The sequence below is a fragment of the Pteropus vampyrus genome, unplaced genomic scaffold (genome assembly GCF_000151845.1).
Source record: "Pteropus vampyrus isolate Shadow unplaced genomic scaffold, Pvam_2.0 Scaffold65, whole genome shotgun sequence".
Classification (NCBI taxonomy): Eukaryota; Metazoa; Chordata; class Mammalia; order Chiroptera; family Pteropodidae; genus Pteropus; species Pteropus vampyrus.
Window position 1 is genome coordinate 4,820,707 of NW_011888846.1, and position 9,319 is coordinate 4,830,025.

A 9,319-nucleotide genomic window follows, 5' to 3' on the forward strand; every position below is an offset into this window, starting at 1 on the left:
CCACTGTGTGCAGAGTGCTGTGCTAGGTTACCTTGGAGGTTATCAAAGAAAACGCATGGCCTGTGTCCCGCCTTCAAGAAACCCTCCAGCAAGCAGAGTGAGTTGCTATCGCACTGGCTGCACACACAGCACATCTAGGTTCAGAGGTGAGAAAGGAAGGATCTAGCAGGACTTCACGAGGACTTGAAGGGTGCTGGGATCTTGCTAAGGAAGGCTGGAGAAATGAGCATGCCAAGGAGAAGGCACAGCAGTAGATGTTCAGAGGAAGGACAGCATGCAGAAGCCCCGCTCGGCATAAGCATGGGGCACACGGAAAAAGCCATGGGCTATAAGCTCTCGAAGGTAGCTTAAGGCTAACACCAGGAGTCCTGAATGTCGGCCTGAAAAATGCAGACTGGGGGGAAGGGACACTTGTGCTTGGGGGAAAACAAATCAATCCGGTGGAATAAAGAGAGAGAGTTGTGAATGAGAGCTTGTCCGAAAGTCCATTTGAGTGGACAGATGGTTGTTTTCCTTTTCACTCAGTGTTTGGGGCCACTGTGCCTCCCAAGGCACTGCAGAATGGAAAGCAAACCGACATTTGGGCAAGACAGCTCTGTATGTAGGTAGGACTTCTCCCATTACTTAGCTCTGGGCCTTTAGACAAGGGCATGCGGCTGGTATGAACTTGCTCACCCCCTCGATATAAAAAACATCCCGTCACCCTCCTCTTCCCAGTCGAATCAAATCTGCTTCTGGATCTTTACTAGCACGTAAGAAACGTATTCTCTGAAATACTGGGGGCGTCGGGGGCGAAGGTCAGGGGACGGCTGCCCCTCCATAGCCATGTTCATGTGACTCAGAAGACTTGAACGTTTAGAGAATACGGGGAAAGGCCTCCGTCCTTCAGACCATCTCGGGCAACCTGAGTGCCTAACGTCTGAGGGTGGAAGACTCCATCTCCTCCACACCAACTTCTCACTGCAGCTCCTCAGACATGGCGGTGGAGAGAGACTAACTCCCTGGTTTATCGGGGACCAAAGAGGTTTCCAGGATGCAAGGAAATCTGGGATGATTTGGGCACCCTGCCTGGCACCGAACGTCCCAACCAATGGCACTGACGTGCCACCCCATCAGAGGCCCTGTCGGGGAGCGAGACAGGATTGTTACTACCCCACCATCCATCTCTCGAAGCCAGTTCTACTTTAAATCAAAGCACCGACCTGGGTGAGGGATTTCTTCTGAATATCTGGCAACTTCTTTTTTGGCTCTGAAGCAAAAAGCCGTCATCAAACAATTCCAGAGGCAAGGGAATCCCGAAGACTGAACAGGCAGGCTCGGCCATCCTACCTGTAGATGAGAGGAGGAAGATGTGGGGGCAAAAGCAAAGGAACGAATCACTCATTTATTCTTCTGAGAGATTAATCGGTCATTCAATCAAAAAACATGCACTGACCATCCACTCCGGTTCCGGCACTGTGCTAAGTAAGAGCCTGGCATAGGGCATGGAAGAGGAATGGCAGACCTCTCCTCGTGGAGCTTACGTTCTACCATTATCCCAAAACAAGAAAGCAGCAGGAAGAAATCTCAAAAAATGATCCAGCTGCAAACTTGATCTAGATAAGCCTCCATTTCCTCACCTCCAACATAGGAACAATAATACCTTTGTTACGGAGTTGTCGTGGGGTCAGATGCGATGATACACCCAAAGCACGTGCGACAGAGCTGTAACACAGGATGCCTGCCGCTCGGTGTAGCGACAGTGGCCCCCTCGGCCTCCAGACCTGCTATTTGAAGCTGCGAACTGTTCCTCCTTGATACTTCCTTCGACTTCTGCTACACTCTTGCTGCATTTCTGAAGAGTCTTTTGGTTTATCGAGCACCACTGCCAGATCCTTTTACGTATGTTATCTTGTGTTATTCCCATTTCACAGAGGAGGACGCTCTGGCAGGATAAACAATTAGTTCAGGTCACGGGGTCAGGCAGAGAGTGAGAGTTTGAACTCATTTCTTCCACCTCCAAGCCTGTGCTTCTCCCTCAGGTAATGTCACCCTCCTGGCAGGCGGCTCCTTTGAAAGACCCTTCCCCACTGGTCCCGGGTCAGAAGCTCGCGGGTCAGAGGCTGGCATCACAGCTGCAGAGCCTGTGGATCAAAGGCAGGGCGGCTTAGTCAGGGCAGGCTCACCGCTTCACAAATCACCCAAAAAACTCAGTCTCTTAACTCACTTAACAGTTCATTTCTCCCCACGGGACTATCTGACAAGGATTCACACAACCAGTTGGGACTTTGAATCTTCAGGGCTTTTTTGTCTGCTGCTGGCAGATGGGAAAAGAGAAAGGACCCAAAGGATCACACTGGGGCTTCTTAATGGGCTACGGTCAGAAGTGGAATGGTCAGTTTTGCCCATACCCTACTGGCCGCAACTCAGTCACATGGTCACACCTAACTGCAAGAGATGCTGGGAAATGTGGTGGAGCTGTACATCCCAGAGGCGAAGCCAACGACATTTGGTGAACACCTCGTAGTCTCTGCCAGAGCAGGCAACAGCACTTGAAGGGCAGCAATGTCCTGGAGAGCATAACATTTAGAACATTCCAGTCACGAAACAGAGGACTCCAAAGACCGTTTTCTTTGCAGGGTTGTTCTGAGGGCTAGAGGAATCGATACAGAGCTCCACCACCATTGTAAGCCCTTAGTCGACAGTCACTGAGGAGAGGTAGCAGGGTACAGTGAGACAAACGTGACCTGAGTTCCCCTCACCAGCTCTAGGTCACCAGGCAGGTTTTATCATTTCCGTGAGCATGGAACTACATCTCAAAAGTATGGATACTAGTAGCCCATTTCTACTCAAGAGAATAACACGGAAAATTCTTTGAAATAAGAACTGTCTCAAAATCTCAAGATAAATGGCTACCGATTTTGCTTTCAGTGAAAGAGACTGTAAACACACAATAAATACATTGTTGGTGGAAGGTTCCAGACGTACTAGGTGAATGCCTGCATTAGAGAGACCGGGGCTTCCCACCCAAAGGCTACCTGGGCGGACTCTCAAGCAGCCTCTACTACATGATCTACTTCTGGAAAATTGCCAATAGCTAGGGTTTTTGACATTTTAATCTTATTCCAAAGATTAAGGCAGTGGTTCTCAAACTTGGCTGTGTATCAGAATCATATGAGAAAATATTCAAAAATACAGAAGGCCCAGTAATCTGAACTGTTTTAATTTTTTCAGATAATTCCAAGGTCGTCAGATAGGCATTACTCCATTAACATCATTAAGCCACCATCCTGATATATTGAAAGACATCTTGAACGCTCTTTAACATACCCATTTATCTACTTTATCATTTGTTAAATAAAGCAGAACATAATCTTAACGTACCATACCCTTCAGTGCTGAACACACAAGCACTTGCACCATAAAGTGAGTACAGACACTTTAAACTTGACACATAAATGTTTGAATGAAGACAGGGGGCTGGTCAGAAGCCAGGAGAGTTTGGCTAGATTGAGTGATTGAGTCGTTCATTCCTTCAGCCAATCAGTTGAATCATCATTATTGAGCCATTTATCAGGAACTGTGCAAGGCTCTAAGAATATAAAGATGAATAAAAGATAGTTCCTATCTTTCAAGAAAATAAAGACAGAAAAGCTACAGGCAAGCTTGTTTCCTGAAAGCACCCATCACAATGCTTCTAAAATTTTAAGTGCATAACATTTTATTAGGAACAAATGCAGCTCCATAAGAAGGGATGGACTATACTTCTGCTCATCAATCACATTTCACCCACCTGGAGGTAAGCCGTGTACCACATGGTGAATAGTCCCATTATTCACTGCCAAGAAGATAATGCCATGTCAAAGGCTTTTTCCCTCAGGAAGCCTTTCCTGATCGTCAGAGCCAAAAATAACAGTTCCCTGTAATATGCGTTTTATTTATTTCAGGTCACTACCCTATGCTTGTATATTTATTTTTAACATCATCTCCCCTCCCTCGTAGTGTTAACTTGTTATACTGCTGTTTCCTTTGAAATATTTTCAGGGGAAAAAAAATCCATTAAAGTATACTAGTCATATAGCTCTCTTTTCCATCACCTGAGTGCCAGCCCATGACAGCTAGCATAGCAACCTGATGCCTGGACTCTTGGCCACTAAGTGTTATTGCATCATGTTGCAAATGTCCCCACCAACAAGAGTGCAGCCATGCTACCTCGAACTGAACGCACTCTGCTATGGGTGTGGCTTATCAATCACACCCTTTACCTCTGCCATTCGATTTATGTTTACAGAACAACAGTCTTGACCTATAATGACTGAGAAAATATCTGCAAATGATAGTACTAGAAAGAAACACATAGAGTACCACGATGGACGTCGAAAGGTAAGTTGTGGAGCCACCTGAGAATTCTTCAGGGAAACAGACATGGATGAGAAAACACAGGGTAAAAGTCAGCAGGCAATTAGAGTCTAGTGGGAGTCCTTTGACATATTGAGGGGCCTAAAATATCATTGTCACCGACAAGGACTGCCAGACAATTGTGTGACTGGGGCTGAAGGCACACTGCTGGTCACAACTTCGGAGAATTTGGAGGGGAAAGGAAAGCCACTTGCCAATGTATAAGAGAACTTAAATCTGCAGGGACTGTGCCATAAATAACCCTTACAGCTCCAATTCAGTTAAAGCTCCCATTTCCGACCCCGCCAGACTGGGCAGGTATGGGTGCTTCATCCCTCCCAGTGAATTGTAAACCCTTTTAACAAGAGATTCTATGCCTTGTTCCTATTTGACTTCCTTAGAGTCATGTCAAAAAAAAAAAATTTAAATGAATGAATGCGTGAATTTCTAAATAAAAGAGACCACGCACCATCTCTGACATGTCACTTAGGAAAAAAAAAAAAAATCTGGTAAGTTCTGAGCACAGATCATTTTTGTCAGAAATTTCCCAAGCGTTAGGGCCTCTCAAAAGGAGATCAGCAAGACAAATAGCTTTGAGTTGGTGATGAGTCAGGCGCAAGCTGTGGACAGAGGCTCAAGCTTATCACAGTCTGACGTTCAGGGATCAGGGATAATCTGACAGACTCCGGGTTCCCGATGGGCCTCGTATTCAGTTTAATAAATGGGAAGAATTAAGGGATATGTAGGCCTCATCCAAGGAAGTAGTTGTGTCCAGGACAGAGAAAAGACTTCTCTAGAAGTTCTGAGGAGAAAGTGGGGGTGGGGATAGTGGGAAATGGCTGACGTCGGTTAAGATATAGCAGCACTTACCCCTCGGAAGTGTTTACGCTTCACAAAAAAATAGTGTTTACCAGCCTACTCCACAGCTCCCCCAAAGCAAAACTGTTTGTATTTGGTTTGAACAAGGTGTCCTGGAAAACCAGGCTGCAGATTCAGCCCACTCTGCCCACAGAGAGGGAAGCACACTCCCGGAGAGATACACCACTGAGGTGTGCGTATCCGGTCGGTCTATCAGGGGAAAACCTGGCCTAACGCACCCACCACAATGGCGGGCGATTCTTCATGTCAAACCAAGAAGTTGCTGAATTTGCTCCTAGGAGGCTGCCCTCCCACAGCCCCCACCTGCCAAAGCCAGCAAGGCTGCTCTGCCCGCCTGTCCCCAAGTCTAGGGGGAGGAAGCTGGTGTACAGGGAGAGACCCTGTACCAGGAAATCCAGACAGGAGGTTCGAGAACTCTTCCCTTCTCGCCCAGGCAGGGCAGAAGAGTCACAAAGAGAGCAACATGTTGACGAGTGCCTCACGGGGCATTATCTCCACCCTCGAAGAGGAAGAGGGAAGAGGCGAGGCAATGAGCCCGGTCTGGCCCAGGTTTACAGTGTCTGACTTTCCTCTCAATACTCAGAGAAAAAGAGAGACAGACAGACAGACAGACAGACACTGCGCACCTCCGCAGGGAACTGTAGTGATTTTAGTAGGGTATAAATTGAGAGAGTGAAATATTATTACTATAACAACTGACATCATAACTGCTCCTCGGGGAACAACTAACTGTGCTGAGTGAATACCCTGATAAGCAGCTTAGGATGGACAGTGAGACACTGAGCGTCATCAGGAGATAGTTGTTCTATTGAAGATGAGAGGAGTCATTCCGCTTCTGAAAGATGCAAGGGAGAGAGGGATCTTGAGAAAGAGCGAGGCGCAGGCCGTACGTAGGGCAGTGTTGCTTTTCTGCTGTTCTCCAGTGGCGGGGCCACCAAAGGCATTTTAAGAATGAGCCGTCTCAAGTTCAATTTGAAGTTTATATTGCTATAATTTAAAATTCTCTTTTACACTCCAAAATTTCTTATTAAACGTACAGGTCACAAAAATTGCTTTTATAAGTAGAAAGTGTGGAAATTAAGAGATTTACATTTTGCGTTTAGGTTGGTATTATGTGAAAGGGAAACAGTATAAAAGGGACCCATAAATGGGCTAATGAGGAGAAAATAATTCCCCTGGAACGTCATCGTAATCCTGCGGAGTCTTTTGGTCTTTCATAAGATGTAGAATCAGAAGTTTGATCCAATCTTATCCCGATCACTAGGAAAAGAGAGGACTCAGCTAGCATCAAGGTGACAGGTTATTAACAAAATCTGTGTGTGTGTGGCGGGGGGGGGGGGGAGGGGGTCCTCTGCTTCGTTCCTGCTCACTATTGTGGAATCACTAGATCTCACTTACACTCCCATGAACATCTCACCGAACCTTTACAGACGTTTCCCAGGTGTGTCACCCGTGCATACAGATCAAGGACCACCTGCCACCACCCGTTCACCCTGTGGGGGCGCCTTCCCCCTGCCAGCCGGCCTACCTCCCCCCACAGGTGCTGCTTCCAGTGTCTGCTCCCCATCTCCTGCCCACAGGTGTACACCAGTTGAATCATTCTTTCCAAAGTTCTGGCTATCTCTGATTGTGTAACAAACCACCCCAAAACTTAGTGGCTGAAAACGACTTATTAATCCTCATGATCCTGTGGGTGGACTGAGCATTTCCTCTGTTTCCTGTGGTGTCAGGTGGGGCACTCGGGTGACTGGAAGTCAAAAATGGCCTAGTCGACAATGGCTGGCAGTTAGTGCTAGCCATGGGGTCTGTCAGGCCTGGGTTTCCTTCCAGTGGGCCTCACCGTGACGTTCCTTGGGCTTCCTCAGAGCACGGGGGCTGAGCTCCTGGAGAGGTGGAAGGAGAAGCGGTAGCCTCTCAGGGCCTTGCCTCAGAAGTCACATAGCATCGCCTCTGCCACCTTCTATTGGCAAAACTTAAAAGGCGGAAAACACATCCCACCTCCTGATGAAAAGGACGGGAGGGAGGAAAGTTGTGGTCAACTTTGACCCCGACACCACACTGCTGTTCCACACACACGCACGCACACACTCCAAAGCTGTGCTTTCTTATGTGGACCCCAACACATCCCCCTCCTTCCGACCTGCGGCAGGAAATCAGTCAGAGAAGCTCTCGGTCTGTCTCCACTGGCAGCGAGCTCCATGAGCCTTAGGGACCAGACCGGGAGAGTCTGGGGCAGGAGCGGGGTACTGAATCATCACTTCCCCGCCAAGCAGTCTTCTCCCCACAAGCCCCCTGGCTTTTCAGTCACCCACATTTCCTCCTGGGACCAGCCCATTTATCACAGGGCTTCTGTGTCCTTTTGAAGGTTTTATTTCATTGGCTTACTCAAAAAAGCATGAGTTCACCTTAATCAGAGAGATATACATGTGCCATTTCGATAAGCGGCTAACTATGAAATGTCTCTGCCGCTTATCCGATATTGGCACAGAGATGACAAGACCTTCACAGTGTCCATGACAGCCACGTATCAGTGAAAGTTCCCCAGATCTAACTCGTGCAGCGATTCCGCCCTCTGAAAGGGTGACTCGAGTGCCTGGACCTGAACTACGTTAGAAAAACTCCCAGTGAGTCAAGTTCCTGAACTCAACTGAGTTGGTGTAGTTCCAGAATTTTCCAGTAGTTCTCAGGAACTAAGAGTAAAATATCCACCACCAGCAGCCCCCAAACAGTCCCTAATCAGCCTTGTCTCTGGAGGAAGAAAAACGAGAAAGACAGGAGGTAGGACTGGATGAGGAGGAGGAGAAGGTGGGTGACATTTCTAATCCCCACCCTGTCCCTGGTCTAGAAAAAGGCTAAAGCTGCTAACACCGCAAACGAATGACTTTCCTCCCATCCCTTCCGCAGGGAACGAAGATTCTGAGCAGGGTCAACCGCTAAGACCTCACCCCAAGGACAGTCACCACCTGGGCAAATTAAACCAGAGCTAACTACCAGAGTAGTTTCTCCCGCAGCCCAACCTTCTCGAACCTTCTCCAGCGGCACTGCTCTGCTCCCTCTCACCTTACAGAAGACGCGCAGGCAACGAGAAGAGCACTCGATAGCACCCAAGGGACAATGAATGAGTTTCCCATAGCGTCTGCCTCCCGACGCTCAGCTTCACTAACTGGTTATGAATGTTAAAAAGGAAAAGATGCCATCAGCAAATGAGGAGAGTTTGTGATAAATCACTGTGTTTGGGTTTCTATTAACTGCAATGCATTATCCAGACAGGTGACGGGCATGTGCGCTGTTTCTATCTCCCGGGGATTATCGGCAGCCAAATCTTCCGATGTCGAGGTGGAAAGCAGGAGCAACTCGGGACTGGGAACAGTGGGCTCCCGAACGCGCTGTTTTGTTAGTTCTTCATGTCATCGCCTCACGGAGAGTGAAGTTTCTAATTCAGATGAAGCCAGACCTTCACTGGGAAGAGCAGCAAAGTAGGTTTTCCTCTAACAGGAAAAATTCTATGGAGCAGCAGCAGCAGCGCAAGTGGCCCGCACTGTGCACCTTCGCCACTGCTGTTGGTTCTAAAGAACGTGAATCCTTTCCCCGCCCTACCTTCCTGTCTCCCTCCACCCTCCTCTTTGCCCACCCAACTCATTCTCAGAAGCCACCCTCTCCAAGAGCCTCCCCCTACTCCGCGGGTGAGGCCAGCGCCGTTGTGCGCTCCCTGGTCCCCTTGTACATCCCCACAGCCGCGCTTACCCCAGAGTGAAGTTACTTGCTCATGCGTCTCTCTAGAAGGGCAGGGTGATGAAGGATTGGGCCTTATTCTGCTTTGCGTGGTAAATCCTAATCCCCCAACTGGCTCACAGGAAGTACTGAGTCCACATTGAACTGAACTGAGTGGACATCTAACGTTCCGTTGTGCGATTTTCAGGATCCTCTTTCTTCTCAATGCTACCAAATAAGTTATATTCATATATCTCAGGCACGAGGCTAAATTAAGTGCATCTCAAAGAAGTCCTGAGCCTGCCTGATCTCTGCTCTCTAGAACCACATGGGTGAACGTCTGTCTGCATCA